At 36.1% G+C, this 14,662-nt stretch overlaps 1 protein-coding gene and 1 pseudogene across 4 annotated transcripts in view; both read left to right on the top strand.

Moving 5' to 3' along the window:
• The window catches only part of HPSE2 (heparanase 2 (inactive)), a 667,506-nt gene that overhangs the window by 121,722 nt on the left and 531,122 nt on the right, over window positions 1-14,662 (top strand). The gene's annotated exons all lie outside the window — the stretch shown is intronic.
• LOC114205245 (large ribosomal subunit protein eL6 pseudogene) lies at window positions 4,312-5,190 on the top strand (annotated as a pseudogene).

Genomic DNA, 14,662 nt, shown 5'->3' on the forward strand with positions numbered 1-14,662 from the left:
CATTGTGTATGTGTGTGTATATATATATGTGTGTGTGTATATATATATATATATATACACCATACCCCATCTTCTTTATCCATTCATCTGTTGATGAATCTGTTGATGAATGCTTGAGCTGCTTCCATAATTTGGCTATTATAAATAATGCTGCTATAAATATAAGTGTACATGTATCCTTTGGATTAGTGTTTTTGTATTTTTTGGGTAAACAACCAGTAGTTCAATTACTGGATCATATGGGGGTTCTATTTTTAACTTTTTGAGGAACCTCCATACTGTTTTCCAGTGGCTACACCAGTTTGAATTCCCCATATATTTGCATTTTCTGTAGAATTTTAAACACTACTAGCTCAAACTTTTAAATTCACTGTTGACTTTAAACCTAAAAATATAACTCCCAATATATGTCACAAAGACATTCATTTATGTCCATATTATCATTTATCTTTTGTGCTTTATTTCTTATATTTTGCTATATTTGTAATTGTCTTCTTTTCCTCTTGGGATGATCCTTCCTTTTTATCCATAGGTTTTTTTGGAGGGGAGTAGGTGGGGGATTTATACTTTATTATGGCTTTTTTGGGTATTTTTCTAATTTTGTTTTTGTTAGGCAGGAAGTATTTTTTCAATATATTTTTTAGTTGGATTTTTCTCATACAATTTCTCTAAGCTTTCATTTTTAGAATATCTGTGTGGGATTCTATCTTGCTGTATATTTTAATATATATTGAAATCTGTGAAGTGTTTGTGGTTTACTATATTACTCTTCTTTTTGCCTCATATGTATGTCCCCACAACCTGACTGTAAGTTTTTTAAGGCTAGGACCATATCTGTAGCATCAGCTCCTGGCTTGGTACCTTTGGCTAAGAATGGTCCCTTTAGTGAAAAGTCTTGTGAAAAGTGCTGTGCCCAAACTTACAAGTTATAAACTACTCTTCTTGCTTATCTTTTCATATCCAGCTCTTTTTCCCTTTTCAAAATGACATAGGAGTTTGTTGTTCCCAGCAAATAGTCTGCCGACATAGAGATGCTAATTTGTTTGAGTGGACATGTTGGTTTTTTCATTTAAAAAAAGTGAAAGAGAAAAGAAATGTACTGCTGTCTATATTAATCTTTATCATCACCACAGTGAAGCACTGGTAGATACTTGAAAATGTTTATGATCATCAAGACACTACCCTTTCTTGATGCCAACAAGAATGAAGAAGATCCATAAAAAGAATAGGTAAAGGAGAAAATTTTAAGTTTAAAAACAGGAGAGGAATTTATTTTAGATACACATTTATTTATACCTTCGACATCTGTGATCCTGAGAATGAAATTTTACCACAGTTCCTCATGGTATAATGGAACACTTCAATTTTGAAAAACTACTCTGAGTAAGGCATCATGTGAGACTCTTGCTGCAGCCATTGTGTAGTTCTGGAATTGAACCTTGAATAATGGCATTTATTGGTATTAAATAGGGATTGGCAATCTGTGGCCCATGGGCCAAATCCAGCCTGCTGACTGGTTTTTTTTGCATGATTTGAGACCAAAGAATGGTTTTTACATTTTTAAGTAGTTTAAAAAAATCCCAATAATATTATTTCATGACATGAGAGAAGTATTTGAAATCCAAATTTCACTATTCATAATTTGGAACAAAGCCATATTCATTCATTACATATTGTCTATGTTTGTTTTTATGCTACAAAGGCAGAGTTGAGTACTTGTTTAATAACCCTCATGGCCCACAAAACCTAAAATAGTTGCTAAGTTGCTATCTGGCCCTTCATAGAAAAAGTTGGCTTTATACTTCTGGCATAAAACAAGATAGGAGAGAAAAAAAAAAAGTCAATTGGGGAAGATATGAGGATAGAGGATAGAGGTGGAATTCCTTTCCTGCTACTTTTTATTCCTTCCCTCACCCTCTTATTCCACAGTAAGCTGTCTCTCCTTTTCTTGCATGCACCCCCTCCATATTCACAGACAGATATATATTGTGAAAAAAGAAAACCAAAGCCTTTCATTTTTATGAGTTTGGTTTATGGTTGGTCTTCATTTTTAAAATTATATTTTCCCTTATTGTTTTAAATCTGAAGTTTGGACCATCTGGGAATGAAAACTATGGACCTCAACATGTAGGCTCTCCATCTGGTGACAGCTAAAAGTAGTGCTAAGACCAGTCAAGAGGAGTGAGACTGAAAATGAAGCTTTGTTGGCCTGTCTTGGGAAATTTGGACCAGATCTGACAGTTGGAGCACCATTTTTGACCATTATTCTGGGAATCATGTTTTGTTCCACTGTACAGAAAACCTTTAGGGGTTAAACTCCTACCATTCAATTTTTTTTTGTGGGGGAACAACAACACAAAACTAGGGGCTCAATGTGGAGGGGAAGCTGAAATTGATTCAAACAAGATTTCATTAACTAATTTGGGGAGCATTTGGAGCTGTTCTGAGCTATACAATTACTTCTTTTCTCATCTCCACTGGCACTCTGAGAATCAGATCACCTGGGGAAAGCAGATTTAAAAAATTCCAGATGGTGTGTGTGATGCTCCAGCTGTGGAGAATCTCTCCCAGTCAGGCAATCTGCCTTTCTGCCGGAACCCTCTAAAACTGTGCTGCCCATTTGTCATGCTTCTCCAATTGCATCCTTCTGGATAGCTTCTCTTTGCCTTGTCTGACTCTTCCTTTCCAGTTTTTATCATCCCCCTCCATGAGCTAATGTAGTAACATCTCTTCATTGGTTATAAATCCATAGAAGAACCCAATATAAAATATGGTTTTGTGAAGGATAATTGGAAAACATCTGTTTTTTTACCCTTAAGATTCAATGTTCACTTGTCTCATATGACGACGTGACTGTTTGTGCATGTGTGAAAAAGAAAAACAGGAAGAGGGGAGGGAAAGGCTAGCTTGAGGGTGAGTAAGAAAGAATTCATGCGTGTGTTTTTGTAGCCAGCTGGACAAAATAAGTGCATCTCCATGTCGGCTTGATTAGAATCCTGGGTTAATGTTGAGAAAGGTCAGTCTCACTGACTTGAATGACCTTGATGGGACTACCAAAGAAGTGATTGCTTTTAGGTTGGTCCTGGTTATTGTTCTGATGATAAGTTTTGTCTGGAGTTATTCCTACCTTATGGTAGGAATTCAAGCCTTGAAAGCTTATTGACAACTTTTGGTCTTCAGAGTGTTCAGGTGGGCTTTCCTTGGAGGTTGAACACTGTGGGGAGGTGAAGGGAAGAAGCAGATAACATGACACTCCATTCTTGTTCTTGTTGTGTCTGTTCATAGTGGATATGCCTTTCCTAATCTGTAGAATATTAAGTGAGTAAACTTTGGAACCTTTCATTTTAGCTGTTCTAGTCTATAATTGGATTCATGTAAGGTGTATGGGTCATTGAGTTTTATTTTACTTGGTACTTGATACCTTTTTTTTTTAAAAGATTTTATTTATTTATTTGAGAGAGAAAGAGAGAGAGAGAGAGAGAGCATATGAGAGGGGGGAGGGTCAGAGGGAGAAGCAGACTCCCTGCCAAGCAGGGAGCCCGATGCGGGACTCAATCCCGGGACTCCAGGATCATGACCTGAGCCGAAGGCAGTCGCTTAACCAACTGAGCCACCCAGGCGCCCCGGTACTTGATACCTTTTGAAATCTAGATGGAAAATTACATAATTCAGCAGGAACTAAAATTTTTTTATATTGTCACTTGAAAAATTGAATAAAATTTATATATGATAAAATGCAAGATCTGAGGTGTACAATTTGATTGCTTTTGATAAAAGTATGCACCTATGTAACCATCACCTTAAACAGGATCTAGAACATTTCTATCATCCAGAAAGTCCCCTACAGTCCCTTTCCAGTTCAGCTACATCTTAGAAGGCAACTACATTCTGATTTCATAGATTATTTTGCCTGTTCTTGAACTTCATAGATACTGTTTTGTGTCTAGATTTTTAAACTTAGTGTAATGTTTCCAATACTTATCTTTGTTTTTTAAAAAATTTTTTATTGTTATGTTAATCACCATACATTACATCATTAGTTTTTGATTCATCTTTTTTTTTTAAGATTCTATTTATTTATTTATTTAGAGCGTGAGCGTGGAGAGGGGTAGAGGGACAGAGAATCTCAAGCAGACTCCACACTGAGTCTGGAGCCCAGCACAGGGCTCAATCCCATGACCCTGAGATCACGACCTGAGCCGAAACTTGACTGAGCCACACAGGTGCCCCCCAAATAGTCATCTTTGTTGTGTGTATCAGTAGTTCATTAGAAAAATTTTTTTGACCCTTCCCCATCTTCCAAGATGGCAGATGAAAGCTGAGAATCCAGATAGTAAGGAGAAAAAACCTGAAGCCAAGAAGGCTGATGGTGGAGGCAAGGTTAAGAAGGATAATCTGAAGGCTGAAACGCCAAAGAAGAAGCACCACTGCAGCTGAAACTGCAGGTTTCAGAGGAAGGTCAGAGGAATTGACAGATATTCCTAATCAGCTATGTATTACAAAAAGGCCATGTACGAGAGGAAGAATTCAGCAGCTGAATCCAGGGTTGAAAGGAAAAAGAAAAAGGTTCTTGATACTATTACAAAACCAGTTGGTGGTGACAGGAATGGTGATATCTGAGTGGTTAAGCTTCACAAATTGCCTAGGTATTATCTTACTGAAGATGTGACTCAAAAGCTATTGAGCCACAGCAAAAACCTTTCATTCATCATGTGAGAAAACTGCGAGCTAGCATCACTCCTGGAACCATTTTGATTGTCCTCACTGGGCACCACAGAAGCAAGAGGGTGGTTTTCCTGAAGCAACTGAGCAGTGGCTTGCTACTTGTGACTGGATCTCTGGCCCTCAGTCAAGTTCCTCTGCATAGAACACACCAGAAATTTGTTATTGCCAATCCATCAAAATTTATATCAGTAGTGCAAAAATCCCAAAACATCTCACTTATGCTTACTTCAAGAAGAATAAGCTGTATAAACTTTTGAGGTTTTTGACACAGAGAAGGGGAAATATGAGATTACAGAACAGTACAAGGTTGATCAGAAAGCTGTGGACTCACAAATTCTGCCAAAAATCAAAGCTCTTCCTCAGCTTTGGATCTACCTCTGCTCTGTGTTTTCTCTCACAAATGGAGTTTATCCTCACAAACTGGTGTTCCAAATTTCTTGCAAAGAACTTAATTTAGATAACTGATCCAGTTCAAAAAATAAATAATAAATAAATAAAATTTAAAAAATTCTGAGTTTTCCATTGTATGACTATCCCACAATCTGTTTATGCTTTCTCCTGTTAGTGAACTGCTAACTTTTACTCAGTTTTATGAAACTCTACTCTGCTTTATAGAGCAGAAAGTTTTAATCACAGTAAGTCTAGTTTATCAAAATTTTCTTTTATGTTTAATGTTCTTGGTGTTATATCTAAGAAATCCTTGTCAACTCTCAAGCCCACAAAAATTTTCTTTCATCTTTTCTTCTAGACATTTTATAGTTTTGCTTTTACACTGAGGTCTGTGATCCATTTCACATTAATTAATTGTGTCAGGAGGAGATTAATATTCATTTTTTCCATATGTTTATCCATTTATCCTAGCAGCATTTGTTGAAAACACTGTCTTTTTGCATTAATTAATACAGTTGAGGATTTGGGCTATTTGTCTGTAAGTTTCTTTTTTTGTAATGTCCTTGTCAGATTTTGGTATCAGGATTAAGCTGGCTTATGCACAAACAATGAATCATGGAACACTACATCAAGAACTAATGATGTAATGTATGGTGATTAACATAACAATAAAAAATTAAAAAAAATAAAATAAAATATGGCTTATAAAATAAAGTGGAAACATTCTTTTTTATTTTCTGAAAGTGTTTATGTAACCTTAATATTAAGTCTCCTTAAAGGTTGATAGAACTTTCCAGTGAACTCAGATGGGTGTGGAGTTTTATTTATGCAAAATTTTTATTATAGTTTCTTTGATACATATAAGGGCTATTCAGATTTTGTATTTCTTCATAAATTTTTGTCTTTTTTAAAAAAGAGTTGCCCATTTTAAGTTGTTGGATTTATTGCCATAGAGTTGTTCATAATATTGCATTATTATCCTTTTAATGTCTCTGGGATCTGTAGTGATGCTTCTCTCTTATTCTTGATACTATTAATTTGTGATTTTCCTGTTTTTTCCTTAATTTTTATTGAGAGGTGTTTATTAATTTTATTAATCCTTTAAAAGAAAAAATGTTGGCTTTGTTAATTTTCTCTATTTGCTGATTTCTACTCTGATCTTTATTATTCCTTTCTTATGACTTACTTTGGATTTAATTTGCTCTTCTTTCTCTAGCTTCTTAAAGTGGAAAGTTAGATAATTGATATTAAATCTTGCTATTTTCTCTAATATGTGAATTTAAAACTAAATTCCTCCTTTAAGCATTGTTTGTTCTGTGTTCTACGAATTTTGGTAAGTTACTATTTTTTAGTTTGAAGTATTTCCTAATGTCTCTTGTGATTTTTCCTTGACCATGGACTATTTAGAAAAGATTTAATTTCCAGATACTAGGAGATTTTCTAGATATCTCATTATTTTTGATTTGTAATTTAATTTAATCTCCACAGATCTTTGGAAAGTTCAGGATATTTCTCAAGCTCGTCTAGCTTGTCAGGAATTAACTTTCAACATTTCTCTTCTGGATCTTGTTAAAACTTGGTTTCATACTTTGTTAGGGTGCATCTAGAGTAGGTCTTATAGTAAAGTTTGCCCATTACTCCTATGGTGTAGCCTTCTGCTATCTCAACTCAATGTGAACTATGTTATCAAAGTATTAACAGGATCTCTCCACTCTGAAAGGGCCAGGAACTATGCTTTTTTTCTCTAGCAGTGCTTGTTCTCTAATATCTCTATTTCCCTCTCAACTTTATCTTAACTGCTATCTGGTAAACTCTCATAGTCTCACTCTGAACATGTATAGCCTTGTCCTCAGTTAAGGATTTTATACAGGACCTCCCACAGGACTCCTGGGGCCTTCTTCTCTGCACATCCACCTTTTTTTTTTTATTACCTTGCATCATAGATTACAGCCACTTCAGCCAACTCAGACTCTGATTTCTGCCTCCCAAGATCAGTGGGATCACCTCAACCAGCTCAGGCTCTAGGTCTCTGCATTATAGTTGGAAAATTATATCCAGTTAGAGAGCTGGGTGATCCTGGGCTCACTCACCTCATGAGTTTTCTTTCTCTCAAGAGTTGTAGTACTGTGCTCTCTGTTGTTCTCTGCCTTAAAAAGTTGTTTCAAATGGTTTGTTCAGATTTATAGTTTATTTCAGGAGGGCTGATTTAGTACCAGTTACTTCAACATAGTTGAAAGTTGAATTCTAAGTCTGCCATTTTGCTATTTGCTTTCTATTTGTCCTGCCTCTTTCCCCCCATCCTATTTTTCTCCTTTCCTGTTTACTTTTGGGTTAATACAATTTTTAATGTTTTGTTTTAATTATTTTAATGACTTTTAGCTATAACTTCTGTATTATTTTTAAGTAGTTGTACCAAAGATTACAGTATTGATCTTTAAGTTATCCTATTCTACTTAGAATTAATGTAGTACTGGGACACCTGGGTGGCTCAGTCGTTTAAGTGTCTGCCTTCAGCTCAGGTCATGATTCCAGGGTCCTGGGATTGAGTCCTACATTGGACTCCTTGCTCAGCGGGGAGCCTGCTTCTCCCACTGCCTGCTGCTCCCCCTGCTTGTGCTTCTGCTTGTTTTCTCCCTCTCTCTCTGACAAATAAGTACATAAAACCTTTAAAAAAAAGAATTAATGTAGCACTAATTGCAATAAAACTTGTATAACACTGTAATTCCACTTAGACCCCCATCCTATTGTTTTATATATTTTATATCTATGTATATTATAATCCCCACAATATTATATTTTTTTCATTAAATAGTAATTTGTTTTTTATTGTGACAAAAAACATACAAAATTTATCATCTTAATTATTTTTAAGTCTATAGTTCAGTAGTGTTAAGTATATACAGTCAGTTGTGTTTTTTTTGAAGAAATGAATAGAAGATGCAAAATATCATGTTAAGATTATCCACATATTTACCATGTCCAGTCCCCCCTTTTTTTAGGGGGGCAGAGGGAAAGGGAGAGGGAGAGAAATTTAAGCAGAGTCAACACCCATTGCGGAGTCTGACATGATGCTCCATCTCAGAACCCTGAGATCATGACCTGAGCCAAAATCAATAGTCAGATGCTTAATTGACTGAGCCATCCATGTGCCTCTCCAGTCTCCTTTATTTTTCCTTGTGTGTGTGAGTTCCATTTGATGTCATTTCTCTTCAGCCAAAGAACTTTTCAAGTTTGTGACTTTTAGGGCGATGGCTCCAATCTTTTGTTAAGCCCATCTGTTGAATTTTTTATTTCAGATACTGCCGTTTTCATTTCTAGAGTTTTCATTTGGTTCTTTTGCATAGTTCCTATTTTTCTGCTTAGATGTGCCATCTTCTCATCCATTACGATCATCTTTTCCTTTAGACCTTGATTATATTTATAATAGCAGCTTTAAGGTACTTGTCTGCAAACAGTATGGAGGCTCCTCAAAAAATTAAAAATAGAATTACCATGTGATCAAGTAATTCCACTACTGGGTATTTGCCCAAAGAAGATGAAAACGCTAATTTTGAAAAGATATATGCACCCCTATGTTAATTGCAGCATTATTTATAATAGCCAAGGTATGGAAGCTACCCAGGTGTCCATCAATAGATGAATGGATAAAGAAGATTGAGAAGAATATTACTCAGCCATAAAAAAGAATGAAATCTTGTCATCTGCAATAAAAGGGAGGGTATAATGCTAAATGAAGTAAGTCAGTCAGAGTAAGAAATACCATATGATTTCACGCATATGTGGAATTTAAGAAACAAACCAAACAAAGAAAAAGAGTGACAAGCAAAAAAATGGACTCTTGGAGTACCTGGGTGGCTCAGTTGTTAAACGTTTGCCTTCGGCTTAGGTCATGATCTCAGGGTCCTGGGATCGAGCCCTACATTGGGCTCCCTGCTCAGCAGGGAGTATGCTTCTTCCTCTTCCTCTGCCCCTTCCCCCGACTCATGCTCTCTCTCTCTCTCAAATAAATAAATAAAATCTTTTAAAAAAATGGACTCTTAAATATAGAGAACAAACTGGTGGTTGCCAGAGGGGAGGTGGGTGAGAGAATAGGTGAAATAGGTGAAGGGGATTAAGAGTACACTTATCCTAATGTGCACTGAGTAATGTACAGAATTGCTGAATCACTATATTGTACACCTGAAACTAATATAACATTGTATGTTAATTGTTCTGGAATTAAAAAAATAAATTAAAATTTAAAAGTACTTATTGCTAATTCTAACATCTGAATTATTTTGGGGTTTCTATTACTACTTTTTCTTTTGACTATGGGTCACATTTTTCTATTTCCACGTCTAGTATGTTTTTAATTGTATTTGGACATTATGTTTGATACTGTAGAGAATCTGGATTTTTTTCCTCTTTCTCTGAAGAGTGCTTTTTTTTTTTTAATTCAAGCAGACAGTTCAATATTTGGTTTGTCACCTTGAACTATTGTAGGCTTCATTTTACACTTTGATAGAGCAGATCTGTTTTAGTTTTTCTTTTAGTCTTAGGGTGAGACATAGTCTTTACTCCTTGGCATTACTCCTTTCTGCAGTTTTACTGGAGAGTCCAGATGTTTATCAAGCCTCTTTAACTTGGCATATTTCAAACTCAAAACACTCTCTCCCTGCACTGGGCAGCAGCTGAAATCCTTGCTCAGCCTTTTTAGCTTTCCAGCTGTTGCCTTCCAATAGACATTTTGGAGTGTCACAGTTCTGTGGTCAGTTTATACTTAGATTTTGTACCTAGATTGTAATTTTCATTTTAGAATTTATTCAGAGTTTTGAGAGCTCCCCTTCTGTGGCTTTCTCCTCTCTTGGATTTCCTATCTCAATTTCCAGACTCTTTGCCAGCCCTAACTTTGTGCCCTGACTGTTTCTGCACTATTCAGCACAGACTAGGCAATGCCCTAAATAGATTATTGGGTAAATTATTCTATGTGGCTCTTTTATTTTCTGTCTGTGGACTGAATCAGTGTTGCATGAATAATAAGAATGTTTCATTAAAAAAAAAAGTTGTGCCAATAGACACTTTGTCATGTTGGCAAGCCTACATGGCTCTTCTGTGACTTGCCTGGGAAATGATTGGCAAGGCTAGAATGGCACACTGTATTTCAGTAGTGCCAAATCAGGATCTTTTACTACAGATCACTGAGCAACCTCTATCACCATGTTGTTGTTGTTTTAACAGGATTCCCATGAAGAGTATTACCCTTTATGTTTGATTGTAGTAAATGGGGAATGATAATTTTCTTGATGAGCTGTCCAAATATGTGGCTTTGTGAAACCTCATGTACTTATGAAATAGAATTTATATGTCTTCTTTCTCACTTGTACTATTCATGGGGAAGGGTTTCTGATATGTTAGCCCAACATTTCTTGTTTTTTCTTTCTGATTATACCATTTCTTTGGAGAACCCTAGTATCATTTATGTGGGACATGCAATCTTCATATTTGTCTATCTTTGCCTATCTTTCTGATCCATACCCCATCTTTCTCACCTCAGGGGAAGAAGTGTGGTGCCAAATTACTGCAGTGATTAGTTCAAGTATAGGCCAGGATATGAATAAGACCAAATAAAATTTTCCTCAGGATACTTCTCTTCAGCTTAGACCATGAGCTTCTAAGGCAAGATCCATGTTTTGCTCACCATTGCACCCTCTGTACCAAGCACAGACCTGGAAAAATGTGAATGAATGTTGAATAGAATGAGTGGCCCTTGGCAGAATCATGCAATGATTGTAACTTTGATTTTCCCATCGGATTCTTCTTTCTTAACCTGATACCATCCTTTATGAAGTACGAGTCAGAAGTTGGCAAAGCTATCCATGAAATGGAACTCACCAATATATTGTTGGGGCATGACTGAGAGAATAAAATCCCAGAGAAAGTATGTTTGAGACTATACCCTCATTTCCCCAGAGCAATGTAATTTTTATCTTTGAAACAGGGGCATGCACATGTTTCCTTCAAGTCTTTGTCCCCCACTCTGCTCTCAGGGCATCGAAGGACTCAGGAAGTTCTTTCACCAGAAATACCTATTTCAAGTATATCAGTTCTTTGTCTTGAACTTTGGAGAAGTACCATTAACATCATTGAAATAACATTTGTGAATTAGGAGACCTGGAAGATGTCACAGACTGGTTAGGGGGAGAATGATTTAGGAAGTGAGAACAATGGCACCTGGTTAAGATGTATTTGTTACTTTTACAGCCATCTCCATTTTCCTGTTCTTCTTTCTGCTATTCTCAGGTACTATGTGATCTCAGAATTATAGCTCTCATGGTAGGGATTTTTGGAGAAATACTGTTATTATACTATGGGTTAGATAAGAATAGCCTTTTTGGAAAATCTGGAAATTTAATTACCATACTTATCATTGTTTCATCATGGAACTGTTATTAAGTTCTAAACATTCAGCCTATATATGGATATTTATAAAACAACTGCTTGTAAGTTGGAGTGGTTCATTGTCAACAAATTTAGACTCAACAAATAGGTAAGTGCCTAAAGTAGCCACTATGTTAGGGGCTTTCAGATATGTTATCTGGCATAATCATAAAATCCTCTGTGCATGTGGGGGGTTATTATTCATCTGTATTTTATAGAGAGGAATTTCATCAACAATTAGAATTAAAAATAAACATGACTTCTGACTTCTGGTCAGGCATGTAAGGAGCTTGGACATCTCCACTCCATTGTAACAAAAAACAAAAAAAGCTGAAGAAATGGAAAAATCAGTTCTTAGATTCATCAGAAAAGTGAGGTCACAAGGCAAACCATTGCCCTTATGCTTTATTCCTTATGGATCCACTAATTTGGAATACAATCAAGTCTAACTTAAAGAAATCTGACATCCAAAAAATGAGTAGCAATGTGAAAGCTGCTCTGTCAGAAGACACCTGAAGCAAACCTTTTAACAAGTACCAGAACACTAAATAACTTAATTATCTTATTCACCATCAAAATTTCAGTGATTCTCGGAAAATATAATTCAAGATCCATTAATATTCTTGTCCCTGAGTAAGACTTAGAGCCCTCTCTCTTAGAAATGGCTTGCCAGCCTCCCAATGGAATAAAAAGCTCTCATCACCTTCTGTTTTCTATTCTACTTTAAATCCTACATCACAGATTTTTTTAAGGGTCAATTTGACATTCATTATCTCAAATCAGACTTTGCTAGTACCCTTTATGAATCTTCAAAGCACAATTCTGGAAGAGAGGCTACTAATTCAAATTTGAAAAATGTACTCCGTGGATGCTCTCAGAAGTGTTTGGCAACAAGTGCATTATTAGACTGAAATAATCATGAAGCTGAGAAACAGCTTATTTTATATATGGTTGGGTAGAAAGTGAAATAGTTTTACATATTCTAACATTGGTTGGTGTCCTGACCTTTCTAAATATTCAACCTGTAAAGACCTTTGAGAAGCCTATGACTTGCTCTCTCCCTCTCTTTAAGAATGATAGATTTTACTTGAATTTTTACAAACGGAGTCACAACTACCTATAGTTCCAAAGGAGCAGTTGTCTTATCAGTATAGAACATGAGGAAATAGTTTCTAGAGAGCTCTGGAAACTTTTAAGATCTTAAAATTTGTGGAGAAAATGAAATTTTATTTATTTGTTTTTAAATGAAGAATCTACATTATGATAGTGTAGATCTGTTTGGAAGCAGCTCTTCCCAATTTTCACTTAGCATGCTGCTGCACGTATTTGCTTAATTCCTCACAGAAACGTGTCATCAAATAAGAAATTATAAAATTACCATTTAAAAATAAATAGGCAGTTGGCATTTTCAGGAGAATCATTTCCATGAAATTCTAAATTTTATGAACTAACGCTAAGCATTTTCAAACCAGTTGTTTCAAGGATTTGAAGAAAATTTATTACTATTAATTCTTGACCAGATGACCAGTGATAGGAGGTTTCAAAGTTTCAAAATTTTTGTTTTGGATCATCAGCAATTAAATACAATGGACTATGTTCTGGAAAATGAGAAGTAGAGCTAGGATAAAGAGTTCTCAGAGTTTGTGTTCTGGAAGGCTCTCATCAGAAATGATAAGGAGAATATAGAATGCTATCAACAAGGATGTGGGGCATATAACCTCCAAATGCCAACTGTAGGATTCTGCCTCATTCCTGACTATATTGATTACCAAGTTATTTCTGGTCAACTAGCCTTTTGAGAGTGAGTGAAGATATTTAAAGGAAGAGCCAAATATTCCAGGAACTAGAGTTCTCAGCCTCTTCCTTATAGTTGCTTCAAAATATGATGGTTGAGTAGAGGCCCTGGCCTGTGGACTCTTGGAATTATATGGAGATTGATTCACACCTTTTACATTCCAGTGTATGGAATTAGAGCAGCATGTTAAATTAGAAGTTTCTACTAAGGCATCTATATACAATAGGTGTTACATACTAAAGCAGAGTATCAGACCAAGGTGCAGAAGGATATACCTAGAAACTGGCCACATAATCTTAAAGACTCCTCATCTATAAAGAGTGTACTAAATTATGTATTGTTAGATATTTGAGGAGGATTTTTTAAAAGATTTTTATTTATTTATTTGAGAGAGAGGAGGGTGTGCAGAGGGAGAGAGTCTCAGGCAGACTCCTCCTGAGTGCAGAGCCCGACACAGGGCTCAATCTCATGACCCATGAGATCATGACCTGAGCTGAAATCTCGAGTTGGGTGGTTTAACTGACTGAGCCACCCACGTGCCGCTTGAGGAGGATTTTTAAAGGAATAGTGGGTCAGATGTGGGATCATACCTACAAGGGCAGTAGGGGGGATGGCTTAGATCCAGTTCAATAGAAGTTCACAGACAGGCAAACAGGCCTCAGCAAGGTGGACCCTACTGTTTCCTTGGAGGCCAAGGAAGAAATAAATGATTGCCAGAATAGAGTGCAGTACTCCAAGTTGAGGGACATTAATGTGACAGACTGCCACCATTGGGTGTGTGTGTGGTGCTTTGAAATATCTGTGAAGGCACTCTCATCTTCAGAGAGCATGAAGCCAAATTTTAACAGTACTATTTAAATAAGAGTCTTATTGCTTTCCTAACTTTTTCCTTACCCTTCTATGAACCTTTTAGCAGGAGGTAGATATAATTTTGAATGAAGTATAAAGGTTTGATAACCTGAGATTAGACATTTTGTGAACTTTGAGACTTATGGTTGAATTTTAAAGTGACTATAGAATACTTGCTACCTGAGAGTGAGAATCAAAAACCGTGGAACTGCCCAAGTGTCCATTCAGGGACATAGGAAATGCTTCCCCCACAAAATATATTTTAAAGGGATGTTGGAGACAAAAGTAATTCTGCTATCTGATAATCCCTCATGACTCTGCTTGTTCAGTGTGTAGGTTTTATAAAGGTTTTTTTCAAAGTTTTGAAATTATGGCACAGAATCAATTTAGAAGAGAAAAGCATGACTAGTTTAGAATCAGACTAGTCTTAAATCTTGGCTCTGCTATTTTTTAGTTATGTGACTTTGGATAACTTACTTCTTTAGA

Source organism: Eumetopias jubatus, unplaced genomic scaffold (assembly GCF_037043125.1).
Source record: "Eumetopias jubatus isolate StellerSeaLion01/CBP00866 unplaced genomic scaffold, mEumJub1_p1.0 scaffold_17, whole genome shotgun sequence".
Classification (NCBI taxonomy): domain Eukaryota; kingdom Metazoa; phylum Chordata; class Mammalia; order Carnivora; family Otariidae; genus Eumetopias; species Eumetopias jubatus.